We start from the raw sequence: 15,598 nt of genomic DNA, 5'->3' as shown, positions 1-15,598 counted from the left end.
TTTCGTGAGCTACAGCTCACTTCATCCGATGCCACAAGTACTCCTTTTCTTTTAACAGTGTACAGCAGCTCAGTTGAGACAGGGATAGAATGTAGTGTGGCGTGAGCTGTCTCCCTGATACATATCACACAAGAACCTTCACAGTCACTGATTACAATGAATACATAGTTGACATTACTGGAGACAGTTCAGTTGAAGACAAAAAGTTACATGAACTCAACACTGCCTTTAACAATATGCCTGGTCCTTGAAAATGTAGTAAACTCTTAGAAATAAAACAAACAAACCCTGTGTGCATATCTGGGAAACTGTGGATCCTCCCTTTCTTTTGCCTGAGCTGGAGGAAGGACTGGGTAAATGCTTCTCCTGAAGCTCAAAATAGTTCAAGGTTTGAAAGAGCGTAAGATGTCTACAGGACCTGTACCTGTGTTTTTGGAAGTAGAATTACAGAAGTGTAAAGCGTGCTTTTAATTAAGGTAATACATAAAGCTTCTGGGCCAACTTCCGCTCTGGTGCCAGTGAACATAGCTTTATTTAATTCTGCCAAGTTATGCCAGGGTTGAATTTGACCTGCTGTGTAAGGGTGGTACAACTGAGCTCTAGTTAATTAAGGTCAAAATAGTGCTTGATTCCTTACTCGAAACTCCTGCCCCAAGGGCAGCACAATCTGTCTCTGCACTCCTCCTAGTGCAGGGACTGCTTTGTCCTACCACCTCCAGGAGAGCAACCCACCTCCAGCTTCAGGAAAGGGTGGGAGAGTCCCCTCCCTGTTTGCACCAGCCAGCAGAACCAGCTGCAGAGTGTGGAGCAGACTATATCTGTCTGATGGAGGGTGCAGTGTTCTTGTTTCCTTTGTGCACCTGGGACAACCAGGGACCCATTGTGGGCCAGTGCCTTTTAGGTACAAACTAGTCATGACATTTAAATACAGCACATTGTGCTAGAGGTCAGGCTACCTTTAAAAACCATGTACTTAATAGGTGATATGTCACCAGCTACAAGTGTCTGTAGATCAGAGAACATAAAATTAGTTGTGCATGTTTCTACACCTGTTAAAATACTTTACTAGGGAAAAGAGAAAATTATATCTATCAGATGTCAATGAAGGCGACCTTCAAATGTTACAAATATAAGATAGTCGTAGCCACTTGCAAACCACCATAATTCCTTGGCTTATTCCATTTATTATTCTGTTTAGTCTTGTGCTCTTGTTTAACACACCTACATTTGAGTCAAATCTTGAGGTCCTCCTTACTCCATGTTTACTCAGTCATTACTTAGGCAAATGTGACCTTGAAGTCTGAAAGTTTTGCTTTGGTAAAGAATGAGTAAAAAGTGAGTAAGGGTTTGCACATTTGGCTCGTGGTACCCAAGTGTACTGTATTGCCTTAAATACGTGGAGCTGGGCAGCAACATCCAAATAGCTGGGACATCTAAGCTCGGATACAGCATGTTAGTAAGATCAATCAGAGTAACTTGCGGGATATGTTACTCTGATCAGTACTGGCATATAGAAAATTTGAAGTACATTGAGTCAGGAGGAGAAATAAGATTTCATGCCATGAAAATTGGAATGTAGTGTGTGTTTTGAGAACACATTGCACGTGAGCGTTCCGCTTGCCTTACCGCTTGCTGAATAGCTTTCTCCAAACCCTTTTGTTTGAAACACAAGACATCTTATGTCTCCTATGTGGATTTTTTTGGTCAGATCTTGAGTCAGTTCTTTTCCAGGTGAGCATCCAATTTTCTTTTGGGTTGTTTTTGCCTCTTCCTTGTCTTTAAAAAAAAAGGGAGGGGGAGAAAATGTTATTAATACAGCATCTGAGAAAGATCAACAAAAAACTTCTGGAAAGTACTAATACCCTTGTGAACGTGCCAATAGATAGCAGCAGTACATATCCTGACCATTATAGGCTTAAATACATCATCTGTCTCAGTTCTGCAAACTAAAACAACAATATCAATCTTAGCCTCAAGGCACTAATTCAGAAAGCCCCTGTGCCGTAGTACATGATGACACACATGAGTGTTTCCTTAGAAACAAAAGCAAACAGGTTTTCTTTTTTCCCTGGCTGGACAATATCCATCCCCAACATGCCTGTGAGCAACACTCACCATTAGATAAATTATGTGATCCTTGTGTTTATTTGGAGGTGACTTGCTCAGTGACAGTTGTTAAGTCTTGGAATGGTAGCCGTGTTAGTCTGTATCAGCAAAAAGAACGAGGAGGACTTGTGGCACCTTAGAGACTAACAAATTTATTTGAGCATAAGCTTTTGTGGGCTAAAACCCACTTCATTGGATGCATGCAGTGGAAAATACAGTAGGAAGATACAGATATATATATTCACAGAGAACATGAAACAATGGGTGTTGCCATACACACTATAATGAGAGTGATCAATTAAGGTGAGCTATTATCAGGGCCGGCTCCAGGCACCAGCATTCCAAGCAGGTGCTTGGGGCAGCGCTGTGAAAGGGACGGTGAAAGGGATGGCAGTCTGTGTGCCGTCAGGGTGGTGTCTCGTCTTTCCGCGGCAGCGGCAATTCAGTGGCAGCTTTACCCTGTAGACTGTGCCACGGCGGCAATTCGATTGCAGCTTCTGTCTTCAGATGTCCTGCTTGGGGCGGCAAAAACAGTAGAGCCAGCCCTGGCTATTATCAGCAGGAGAAAAAAACCTTTTGCAGTGATAATCAGGTAAAAAGAACGAGGAGTACTTGTGGCACCTTAGAGACTAACAAATTTATTTGAGCATAAGCTTTCGCGGGCTAGAACCCACTTCATTAGATGCATGGAGTGGAAAATACACTACAAAAACCTTTTCCAATTCCAATATGTCTTTTTTAGATGATGTAGCACAGAGGTGATACTAGAAACTTTTGTGAAACACAAACACTGTGATTTAGACTAGAGATGAGTGAACCAATTCATTTAAAGTAAGAATGTAAAGCTTTGTCCATTCCTTCAAATAGAAACTTTTAAAAGTTAAACCAGTGTTTGATCTAACTTTTCTGAGTTGGTTTCTAAGCAGCTCAGTAAAGCTATGGCACCTACGTGCCACTGTGATGGGTGCTTTAAGACCCAAATATGGTAATGAGCACATACAAAAAAATGTGTACACCCTTTTGCACATACCTAGCAGAGGTGCACATGTGTTTCAATCCATGCTGGAAAATCAGGGTTGCCCATAGGGAGAGCCCTCTCGCTTGGGGACTTTCTCCTTTGGGAGAGGCATTGCATGCTTAGCATGTGATTAAGGAATGAAGTTCTCTGTACAGGCACAAAGCATCGCCTGAAAGCGGAATCTTGCTCTTGTAGCCTGTTGTTCCTCCTATTTCCCAAGGCAAACCAATGAAGTGTGAGAGGGAGGAAGAAGGAATCAGACAGTCAAGGAAGAAAAGTCCTTTCTGGTTTTTGTTTTTTGGGGACCAAAATGGGCTGAACTGACAGCGAGCCCTCTTGCAGCGCATCATGATCATCCTTCCAGCTCTCCAGTAGGCTCCAGTCAGTATCTCCTGTGTGAAAGAGGTGCCAATGCCCCCATACTGGATTACTCAAAACAAAGTGTATTCTGTACTTTCAAACTGCTCCACTGCTCCACTGCTCTAATGGAGCTATGCTGAGTTACGCCAGCCAGGATCTAGCCTGCAGTGTAGAGGCAAGGGTTAGCATGTTCTTTGGAAATGCATCATGAACCTAATTCCTTGTGTGCCATTTTAGGTGCTCATAGATTATGCTGTTTACTAGAGGTGCAAGTAGCTCCCCCACAGTAGTCTCTGGGGGGAAAATGCAAGGCTCTAGGACAGCATTCTGAATATTTAGGCTGGGATTTTCAAAGGAGACTGAGAGAGCAAAGCACCCAGATCCCATTAGAATTGAACAGAAGTGTAACTCCCTTAGACTCCTTTGACAATCCCAGCCTTAGACAGCATTGTCATACTTTCTATTTAGAGCAAAGCAAAGTTTTATTTCCAAAATGTCTCAGCACCCAAAGAAGCCGACTTCTTGCTATTTGCCCTACAAGACTCTAGCACCGTGAGGAGTGTCAGCATGCCATACCTACCCAAGCCACCCCAGTTTAAGCCCTGTCCTCCACTGAGTATTTTGTAGAAATCTGACTTGCTGTGTAAAGTAGTCTGTCCCGCAGTTCCTTTTATTGCTGAGGACAGGACTTAGTGTATCAGTAATTCTTCAAAGAGCAGGGTAAGCAGTGTATGTTCAGCAACTACTCTTGAGTAGTTAATGTTTTTCTTTTAATCTGTCTCATGAGTGCTTATCACTGAAAGAAGAGATTACCACATGTAGCATGACGGGAAACTGCTTGGCACACACATTTAAAAGAATTAACAAAATAAACAGCGCCAAAGCAAAATTACCTTATAAAATGGCATATTGTGTCCTTTGAACTGGTTTCAGCTGGTGCCAAGAGCATCCAAAAATGAGTAAATGGGGAAATGTCTCTTTGGCGTAACTTTCCTTCATGTCAGTCTTGGCCTTTTATAGTAATGACAAAGTACCAGCCATGACTGACTCTTTACCTGTCTTTCTAGTTTGTGATTCATGCCTGGCTAGTCTTATAGTGGAGCTGTTGTTGCTTCTGTCTATAATACATTGTAAACCATGCTAATCATGATATCGATGTGCCATCTCTTTCACCCTGTCCTCCCTATCTTTGGAGAGGGTTGTGGTGTTTATGGTTTCAGTAGAGAGGCCCTGCACCCAAGTACCCCTAGCTTTAGGAACATATGGATTTACCTCAAGTTCATTTCTAATAGAATTTTTTTTTTAATTAATTACTTCACTCCTCCCCTCCCCCCAGCTTGTGTTCTTTTTTTAAGGGTATGTCTGATTTTAATAAAGTGTATGCAATAGCTGTACACAATTTTATATCTGGAAAGCTTTCACCCACTTTAAAAAAAAACAGCTACATTTCAATTGTTGACACTTTTCCTGTCTTAACAGTGACTGCACCATATAATCCAGTGCTGCCAATCAGATCTGAACAAAAGAAATAGCAGTTGTCTGACTGTGAATCATTTCTTCACCTTGATTAATGTAAGTATTGAGTTTGTACAAATAATCCTGACAATTTGAGACATGCCCAACTTTCTTTTGCAACAAGTACTAAATGTTTTCCATCCAATACTAGGACACAACCCCTTTGGGCAATGTTATTTATTTTAACACTCTGTTTTTGGGAGTGAGTGTCATAGAGTACAGTACCTCTAAACAGAGCTAGTCAACGTCTGCAAAAAAATAAGTATTATCTGCAGATGAAACCTAAACCAAAATCCATGGAAATCAATGGAAAGGTTCCAGTGGAGTCTGGATCTGGCCCATATTCCTTAGAATTTTAAATGAGTTCTCCTTTTTCCTGTGATTGCAGCCCTTTTATATTCATTTTCTGGAAATATTCTCATGAATGCATTTACGGGAAGAAATGTTCAATGGAACAAAGGACGTTTAAGCAAGCACTGCAGCATATTTGTGGAAAGCAAATTCTGAATTTGCAGTTATGTGTATTTGCACCAGAAACCTGATGCTAGGAGTTGTGTTTATCCAATTAGGGGACAGAAACATGGTGCGTATCCAATGTCCAATCAAAACAGCTCAAGTGTTTCATTCTATACTGCTTGGAAACAATCTACTGTGTAAAAGTTTGTCACTTCAGCTGACAAATTCACAAACAGAAGAAGAAGCAATAAAGTAAATTATTCATTACAAATTACTTGTCCAGCTCTGATTCCATGTCATTGGTTCAAATCTGTCACAAGCTGGTATTAGTTACTGAAACACACTGTCATGTGATAGCACCTAATTTGTTTACATACGAGTTCATGGCTTCACTCCATTTCCTAGTAGACAGGCATTGTCAGAAAACTATGAGCATTAGCCCTAATTGGCTAATTAGCTTCAGCTTCCTGGCCAGGGACTGAATCAGCATGGAGTTCCTCCTCAGTCTTAGGGCTTGTCTATACTACCACGCGGGGTCGATCTAAGATATGCATCTTCAGCTACATGAATAGTGTAGCTGAAGTTGACGTGCCTAGATCTACTTACTGCGGTGTCTTCACTGCAGTAAGTCGACAGCTGATGCTCTCCCATTGACTCCGCTTGCGCTCCTCGTTCTGGTGGACTACCGGAATCAGCGGGAGAGCGCTCAGCAGTCAATTTATCATGTCGCAATAAATCAACCCCTGCTGGATCGATCGCTGCCCGCTGATCCAGCGGGTAATGTAGACAAGCCTTTAGAGGTGTCATTTCCTCTAGGCTGAGATGTATTGACAAGGACACATGGGGATTGCTCAGCTGAATCTATGGGTAGTCTACACTTGGAGTTGGGGTGTGATTCCCAGCTCAAGGAGACATTCCCCTGCTAGCTCTGATCAAGCTAAAAATAGAGTATAGCTGCAGTAACATGAGAGGCAGAACAGGCTAGCCACCCCAAGCATTCCCCTGTGGTGTTGGTGGGTATGTACTTGGGGCGGCTAGCTCCTTCAACTCCGTATGATGCCATGGCTACAATCTGTGACCTAGAGTGAGTATGTGTCCTCAAGCAGGGGATCTCATCCCTAGTTCCAAGTTTAGACATAACCTAGGACAGGACTTCAATTTTGCAGGTCAAATGGACTAGTATCTCTCAGCAACATTACATTTTCATAAGCAGACAACACGTAGACAATCAAATTTGACAATTCTGGCCTCAAGTTAGGCACCTACATCTATAATGTCAAATTTAATTGAACACCCCGGTTCTCACTGGCGCTAAGCAGCCACAGTTCTCACTATCCTCAGTGGGAGTGGTGAGTGCTCAGCAGCTCTAGAAATGAAGTCACTTACTGAGGTGTCTAACTGTGAATAGAACTAAATTTTGGCACTTATATTTGAGGGGAGGGATAGCTCAGTGGTCTGAACATTGACCTGCTAAACCTAGGGTTGTGAGTTCAATCCTTGAGGGGGCCACTTAGGGATCCAGAACAAAAACTGGGGATTGGTCCTGCTTTGAGCAGGGGGTTGGAGTAGATGACCTCATGAGGTCCTTCCGATTCTGTGTGAACATTTTGGCAAATTTGGCTAAAGATTCTAATTGACGTGTAGCTGAGATCAGAATCTGGCCCAATGTGTATATGAGAATATGCCTGGGTTTTATACATGATAAGAATGTTGAAAGGTTGGTAAGGGTTCAGAAAAGAGCTACAAGAGTGATTTGGGGACTAGAAAATCTGCCTTACAGTGAGAGATTTAAAGAGCATACTCTATTTAGATTATTGGAAAGAGTTTTAAGTAATAACCTGATCATCACCTATAAATTACACACAGAAAAGATATCTGGTAGTAGAAGACTCTGTAATCTGACAAAATCCAATGGCTGCAAGATGAAGCTACCCAAACTCAAACTAGAAATAAGGTGCAGATTTCTAACAGTGAGAGTAATTAACCATGAGAACAACTTCCCAAGGGAGATGTGGTGGATTTGTGAAATCTTTAAATCTAGATTAGGTGTCTTTCTAAGAAATATGATCTAGTTCAACCAGACATTAGTCCTTGATGCAGGACTAACTGGGTGACATTCTATGGCTTGGGCTATGTAGGAGGTCAGGTTTGATAGTCACTGATCCCTTTTACAGTGTTGCCAACTTCTGCAATTCTAGCCCAACTCTCACAATAATTGATGTTTAACATAAAGTGTCAGTTCCTGGGGACAATGGGTTACATGAACATCTCTGCTTTCATTTAAAAAAAGAACTTTCTACTGTTTATGGCTATGGAGAGAAGCTTGAAAATGTGACTTATGGGTGAAATTTTTCAGACAAAACATTTTTCCAACAAATAATGCAAATTTGGGTCTACCGAAACATTTCACAAATGTGTGTTGACTTCACCGAATTGTTTCGGTTGAAACCCCTTCCCCCCAAACAATGGAAACATTTTGTTTTGACATTTTTGAAACAAAACGTTTTGAGTGTTTGATTCAAAATGACTTTTCAAATTTTACTTCAGTTTCATTTTAATAAAATGGTTAAAAAAAACCCCTCAAAACCGAAAAGGTTAGTTTCAGGTTGAATGAAACATGTTGTTCAACCCAACGTGAATTTTTTTCAAGTTTTTCGGTTAGCTGACCAAACCAGAAGAATCAGTTACTCACAAAGTTCTACTCAAGTGCTCTCCAAAGGTTCAGAAATCAGAAGGCAAATAGAACCAACAAAGTATTATTTTTAACCCAGTCTCATGATTTATAACACAGTCTAATGAGTTTTAGGGCCTGACTCATGATATTTCATTGTCTTCTGTTATCAATGATGCCTTAAGGGCTTTGAAATCTCTGAGTCGCTACAACAGAGCCTCACTAATTTGCACTGACAAGTGGGAAACCCATAGCAAACTAAGGACTAAATTAGCAAATAATTTTCAACAACAGTGCATCACAAAATGATCTCTGATCATTTAGCTGAACAACTAAAGCTCAGTTTTAATTGTTTAAATGCTGTTGTATATTTTGTAATAGTGAAGCCTTAGTAATATGAGGCCTCACAACATTACACTTCTAGTAAATCTTTGCTGAGAAATTGGAAGAGACTGCCAGGATTTTGTGCAAATTATAAATCGTGCACGTAAGTGACTTGTGAATTAGTGTGGTTTTACTGTAACTGTCTTTATAGGTTTCTAGCTCTTTTTTAATCTGTGGCCCTGTTAGCCATGGTTTTCAGCAAACTGTGTCTTTTTAAATTTCCCAGGCTAATGCATCATGCTTAATTACATCAGTCACCTCCTGTATTCCTATAACTGAGTTTAACTCATTCTAGCAATGACTTGTCACCTTAGCAAATTCAGAAAGACCTGATTTACTGCATAGAGCCTGTTAAATACAACTAGGATGGTAAACCTTCAGATTATTTTAAAATATTTCTCTGTATTTGATGTTTTATAAATCCCATGTAACCCATTTTCTTTCAACAATAAATGACAAGTGGAAAGCCCCTCCTCAGCTCTCTTCCCAGGACCCTGACAGTCTGGGAAAATTTTCCCTTTAGGCCACTTGCCTATTTAAAGTGTAAAGTCTGATTGATTTTACAAGAGAGGAAGAAAGAGTGAGGGTGTCATTGTGTTTCAGAACCTTTATCAGGAGTTTGGGCAGCCCCGTCATGGGTAATTTGCTTGTTAGCTTGATGAGAGACCTCACGGGTGTTACGGAGAAGAAGCTATATGGGATGTATGGAGTATTTGAAGATACACATCCACGATACTCTGTGTGTGTGTGTGTGTGTGTGTGTGTGTGTGTGTGTTGGAGAAAGATGACATAAGTACATAATATAATTGTTTGACTAATGATTTGCTAATGCCATTTCAGGGAAAAAGAAATGGAGGATTTAGTCCCCCTCTACACCTACCCACATTTCTGTTCTGAGGTAGAAGAATCAGTATTGTTAATAGAGTATCAGCTAGGGACCCCAACTGAGATCCGAGACCATTGAGCTGGTGTTATAAACACACACAGGAAATAAAGTTCTTGCCACAAAGTTCTTACTGTCTAAATCAGAGATATAGACAAAGGAAATGTCCGTACCTCCATTTTACAGGTGGGGAAATGAGGCACGGGGAAATTATGTGCCTTGTCCAAGGTCCCACAGGATGTCAGTGACAGAGCTGAGAATTAACCCAGATCTCCAGAGTACCAATTCAGTGCTTATGATGAGTTCACATTATGGTATCAGCTAGAGCGTTTGGGCCAGAACTCAGCTTGTGTAAATCTGTGTAGCGCCCTTAAAGTCAGTATATTTACTCCAGCTGAGAATCTGGTTCATAGTATGTATACGCTGTGATACTAAGTATTCCTTTCTGTGGGCCTTATCCTCTACCATTAAAGTCATTGGGAGTTTTAGTATTGGCTTGTGTGGGAGCAGGATTGAGGCAGACTTTTTATCCATCAAATAAAATGGAGACTATCTTAAAAAATCAGTAATAAAGTGGAGAGTTATTATACTCAAATGCATGTACATTATGCCCATCGCCTCAATATTGGAATACTGGAAAGAAGAAGCAGAATCAAAACCTTGTTATTCAAACAAAATATATTTTCTTTTTAGCTTGTTTTATTGCGGTTCAAAAGAAGGAAACACCTGATTTTGGGGCAGGGTGGTGAAGGTCAATGTGGAAGCTTCCTGGTTCTCTTACCAATAAGCAGAAAAGCAGGGAGATGCAAAGCGGTTCATGGGAGTAGAACATAACCATGGAACTGGGATCTCAAACAGAGGGCAGATGACTGACAGGAGACCTCGCAAGGTGGATGTCTTCCTGGGAGGGTTTGTGTGGAGTGTCAGTGTTTGAAGGATTTCAGTGTAATACCTATATATGCAGAACAGAAGTCAATGAGATAAGTAAAGAGGCCCAAAGTGTGTCTTGAAGGCAGTATTTAAAATGTCCTTTAAAAGGGTTGTCCTTGTACATGTGGTTTATAAAACAGCATGATAGATTATCCTTCCCCAATAGAAAAAATGAAAGCTATTTAACACAGTTTTCTGGTTAGTCTGCATGAAGATAGTACAGCTGCTTCTACAACTATGATACGCATGGCTGTAATATAACACATACAGTACTTCAGGAAAAATTGCCTGCCTTAGGAATAGCTAGAAAGTTTGTCTTATAATAGTAACACTTCCCTGTCAATATAAGTAGATTTCTTTGTGTGTTTGTTTAGCACATGTGAAAAAATTGATTTCACAGTGGGTTTTTTCCCCTTGAAAAAAACACCTCTCTTTCATAGTGAAAATTTACTTTAGATTTAAGATTCAGGTACCAGACTTTCAAACTATATTGTAATAAAAAGATGAAAAATATTTTCCTTCTCTCTGTTTCTTTCTTTTTACACTAGTAAGAAAGGCACCCTTCCACTTGTTCTCTAGGCACCTCTGATACATTACAACAAAATCATTTAAAATCCAACATAATCTTCATATCATATAGCCAAAATCCCCCCCATAGATTGATAAATCAAAAATACCCCACCCTTTTTATAGCTCTTGCCACGCTCCCCCCTCCAGAAATGATGAAAACCTTGTATGGACTTTGCAACATTCCCAAAAGGTCAACAGATTTAGTTTATTTTGGAGCCAGGCGGATGGAAAATGAATTCCAAAGTTGAATATGGATAATATTTTGTGGAAGTTTCTGTCACAGACATACAGTCATTGAGTGTTTTGGCTGGGAAAGGGGTTAGTGGAGAAGTTCCTTCCAGGCCACCGAAAAAAGGGGGTGAGCATTAGCGTGTTGTTCAGGCATATCAGAACAGGAAAGGGTTAAAGTTTAACACTAAATTAAATTCTTATTAAATCCTAGGGCATTGTGGGTGGCTCAGGTGACTTCCAGAGTCTGCCCAAATGCTCCATATCCAAGTCTGTCAAAATGAAACGGCGTATTCAGTTCAGCAGAGACAGGATTACCATGTTCCCCAATGCGAGGGCATTGCCCAAACTTCATCGCCCTTGCTGCACAAAGAGGAGAAGGCTAGCTGCTCCCTCTTAAATGACCCAATGGAACCGTACTCACCTGGAGACAAGTGGCTGCATTAGTATCCTTCCACCCCTTCAGTAGGGAGGCATCCTTCACTAAACTTTGTTTGGATGTTATAAAAAGTTCAATCTAGGGCAAAGTTCTGGCTTGTTGTTTTAACTGAGCCACTTCACCCACCCCTAAGAGATGGAAGATTAACTTGGAACCTGAGTGTCTCACATTCAAATAGGTACACTGCAAAAGCGAAAGGTGCTTGTTTATTTTACATTTATTTCCTATATTAGAGTAATATTTTAGACCACAAACTGACGGCCCATACAGTTAGCTAGTTACATGGTGCTGGTTCATCATCTGTATTCTCAACTACTCAATTGCAAGAAAAGACAGTGAATACTATATTGAATACTTTTGGAATATTGCTTTTCCAAGTAAGCATTGCTTGAGTTGCAGCAGGGATATCAAGTGCTTGTGAATGGGAGGGGAGGCGATCCAGGCAATCATAAACAGGAAGGGAGGTGTTCGGGTTGGCAGGGGTGGTGTGCACAAGACAAACACGCTATTAAAATGTGGTCCATTCAGTGAAAAAGTTGGAGAATCCCTTTGTTAGATTATATGTTGGATGCCAGTTTAATTGTGAACAGCGAATTGTATCAAGTTATGTTCAGTTGCTATAAACAAATATAGATGAAGTGATCTGGTACGTGAGAGCAGATGATAGATCCCTCACCCATTGTTCACCTGTTGGCTAAGATATAAAGCAAGTGTATAATGACTGTTCTGTTTTTTCCTCAGTAACAGTTAGCTCAAGATTTTCCAAAGTGACTAGCAATTTTGGCTGCTTCAATTTTCAGGTGCCCAGCTTGAGACTGTCATGCTCTGTGGGAAATAGAACCCAGGCTGCGGGATGGTCAACACCTCCACGCTGCCACCCAGAAGCCATGATATGGGTGTACGCATCATCACATAGACCTTGGAGATAAACATCACCTTGGAAGGCTGGACTGACAGCTTTCCTTGTGGCCCCTGATTGGCCCAGGAATCCCAAGAAAAGTTCCAGGAAGTGTTTGTGCAACTAGATGAACTCCTCAGACAGTTGTAGTGATGGACCTATCTCTCAGCTTGCTCCTGACTCCAACTTGGAATCTGGCTTCTGCCCTTGAAACCTGACTCAGATCCTGACCCTCAGTTTCACTACTTGAACTCTATCTCTCACTTTGTCCACTGGCTTCAGTGCTTGGACTCTGGCCCCATTTTTTGACCCCTGGTTTTGGTGCTTGGACTCAGACGCCAGCCTTGACCCCTGGCTTCAGTGCTCGAACCCTGACCTAGGCTTTTGGATTTGGATACCAGCCCTGACCGCTAAGCCAGACCGCCCAAACCTTTGTCATGATAGCGACTCTAAAGGGATCTGTTTTGCAGAAAGTGCCGAGCACCTGCCCTCAAAAAACAGACTCTTTTAAAATGTGTCAGATTGTGTATCCAAAAACAGAGGCACCCAAGGTCCTACGGCTACCTGGGTCTCCCATATCCCAAGCGACAGCTCTAACCCCAGGACTAGAGAGTCAGTCTCGCTCGCTCTCTCTCTCTCTCTGGGCTAGTGAACAGTTAATTACTTATACAAAGTGGAACAGCTCCAGCAGGGGAGCTTGAGAGAGAAAAAAGTTTTGTTGAAAAATTTTCAACCAGCTCTGTAAAATTGCCAGTGTGGAAAATCTTGGCCATCCTCTTTAAAAATGAATCTTCAGGTGAAAGACATTGTCAGGAATGGGGCCTTCAGCTGTGCCAATCTTCAGGCAACCTACCACATGCAGCAGGCCTGTAGTACACCACCTGATTTGTTGGAAGAGTCAGCAGACCAGCTCTTAAGCCCAGCAGCAGCAGCCGTTCAGCGGCTGCTCAGAGCATTCACCCATGGCCGCAATAGCTCCTGAGCCTGCTTGTTCCAGGCCAGCCCTGCTCCTGCCTTGCTCCAGCCTTGCCTCACTTCAGGTAACCCAGTTGTGACCCCCAGCTCTGATTCCTGATTTCAGCTCCGACCTTGGGCGCCTATTTGGCTCCAATCACTAGGCATGACCGCCCACATCTCAGTTTCTGATAGTTTGAGCAGGACAAAACACCAACAATCAGGAAACTAAAGCTGATACAGTGAGCATGTATTCTACAAAGCCCAATCTCTCTCTGACGGAGATAGTGGGAACTCTACAGATGTTGCAGGCCCAGGTTCCCACCCTCCAGGTGCAGAATGCCGTCCTGCAAGCTCAAGCCACACCACCTTCAGCTCCAACTCTGGCTCAACCACAAACCGAAGCTGCTCCTGCCTGACACATTTGATGACAATCACACCAAATTTTGTAGGTTCCTAAATCAGTATTGGCTCCTATTTCTGCTATGCCTGCAGTCGTACCCAGCTGGCCAAACCCAAATGGCATTGATTATCAGTTTACTTACCAGGAAGGCCGTGTCTTGGGCATCTCTGCTCCTGGAAAAATCAATATCACTTCTGGGACAATTTGAGGACTTTGTTCTTTCCCTGCTGAGAGGGGCAGCAGGGAAAGGAGCAGAACACCAGCAGCTCCTTCAGTGGCTGTACCGCCCCCCGTCCCGCCGCCCTCCCCCCAGCCCTGTCTTGTGGCAGGGCTGCAGCTGGGAGCCAGAGGAGACCCTGCCTGGAAGGGCTGGGGGTGGTGCAGCTGCGCCAGAGGAGCTGCCGGCGTGGGGCCAACCCGTGGCCCCACATTCTGCTGCTCCTTTTTCCAGTGCGCTGTACCAGCTTGTGATGGGGCACACTTGGCCCACACTGGATGGAAAAGAGTTAATCCTACATTGTGGGCTGAGGAAGCCACACACCCTCCACTCTACTGGGCATGCTCCAGGTGTACCAGTATAAAAAGGAGAAGCTCAGCTCAGTTGGGGCTGACTGCCGTGGAGGAAGGACGTACGCTGCCCGCTCCAGCCAAGTCTCAGCGGAAGCCTGTGACCTTAGGAGATGCCGCAGCCCAGGCGGATGCCAAGGCAACCCCGGAGGCCTCACAGAGTTCGGAGGAAGGGCAGACCAGAGAAACTAGAGATAACAGGGAGGCCCAGACCACAGCCGCAGGGACGATGGCAGGAAGCAGCCCCGGGGAATCCGATGAGTGAGCCGAAGCCTTGAGTCAGCATGTTTCGGTAGGAGCCTTTCCCTGCTGACTCAGTGGTCTGCGCTATGGCCACTACCAGGGCCCTGGGCTGAGGTCTGGTGGAGAGGGAGGGCCTGGATTCCCCTGCTAGGGGGCACAACCCCTTCCCGTGTCTGACATTGGCCTCTAAACCTTACTGCCCTACAAGCAGGTTCTAAATTATTGACTTGGGCCACTAGGCCTTACTACCCTGTGACAAGGAGCAGATTTCCTGACTCTGGCCATTGGGCATTACTGGTCTGCAAGGAGGGACTAGATTATTGACTTGGGCCTCTAGGCCTTACTATCTTCCGAGAAGGGGCATATTTCCTGACTCTGGACATTAGGCCTTACTTCTCTACGAAAACGGGCAGATTGATGGGCACTGGCCCCTAGGCCATACTGCCCTGCTGATAAGGGTGAGCGTATGGACTCGGGTTGGAAGGGATGTAGACTTAAGAGATCTATGCCCCACCCCTTTAAAGAGGCGGGCACACTCACCCCACACAGAACGGGGTTTCCCCCCAACCCTGTCACACACCTATAAATATCTTGCTAGTATGGCGTACCGGACCACCCTACTTGTGCTGCTGGTTGTCCTTGGCATCCCCTGACTAGTTGCCAATGATCTGTGCATGTGTTGGCAGTCAGGCATGGTACGCTTTGACTCCCCATTTTGCTCACAATCCTGTTTTCTGAGAGACAACTCCGTACCAGCGATGCTTTGTGGCTTACTCAGTCCTCCAAAGAATTCAGAGACATGAAGAGAGGATCCAAAGGTAACTCCAGCAACACCCATTGCTTCCTCAATTGCTCCAGGGATTCCTGTTAAATATCAACATTATGCTGACGTGTTCAACAAAAAGAAAGTCGACGCCTGTTGCAGCTATGACTACCCAATTGACCTGCAACCAGGAGCAGAGACTCCCTTCAG

This window comes from Eretmochelys imbricata, chromosome 5, assembly GCF_965152235.1.
Source record: "Eretmochelys imbricata isolate rEreImb1 chromosome 5, rEreImb1.hap1, whole genome shotgun sequence".
Taxonomy (NCBI): domain Eukaryota; kingdom Metazoa; phylum Chordata; order Testudines; family Cheloniidae; genus Eretmochelys; species Eretmochelys imbricata.
Note: the sequence above shows the minus strand (reverse complement) of the source record.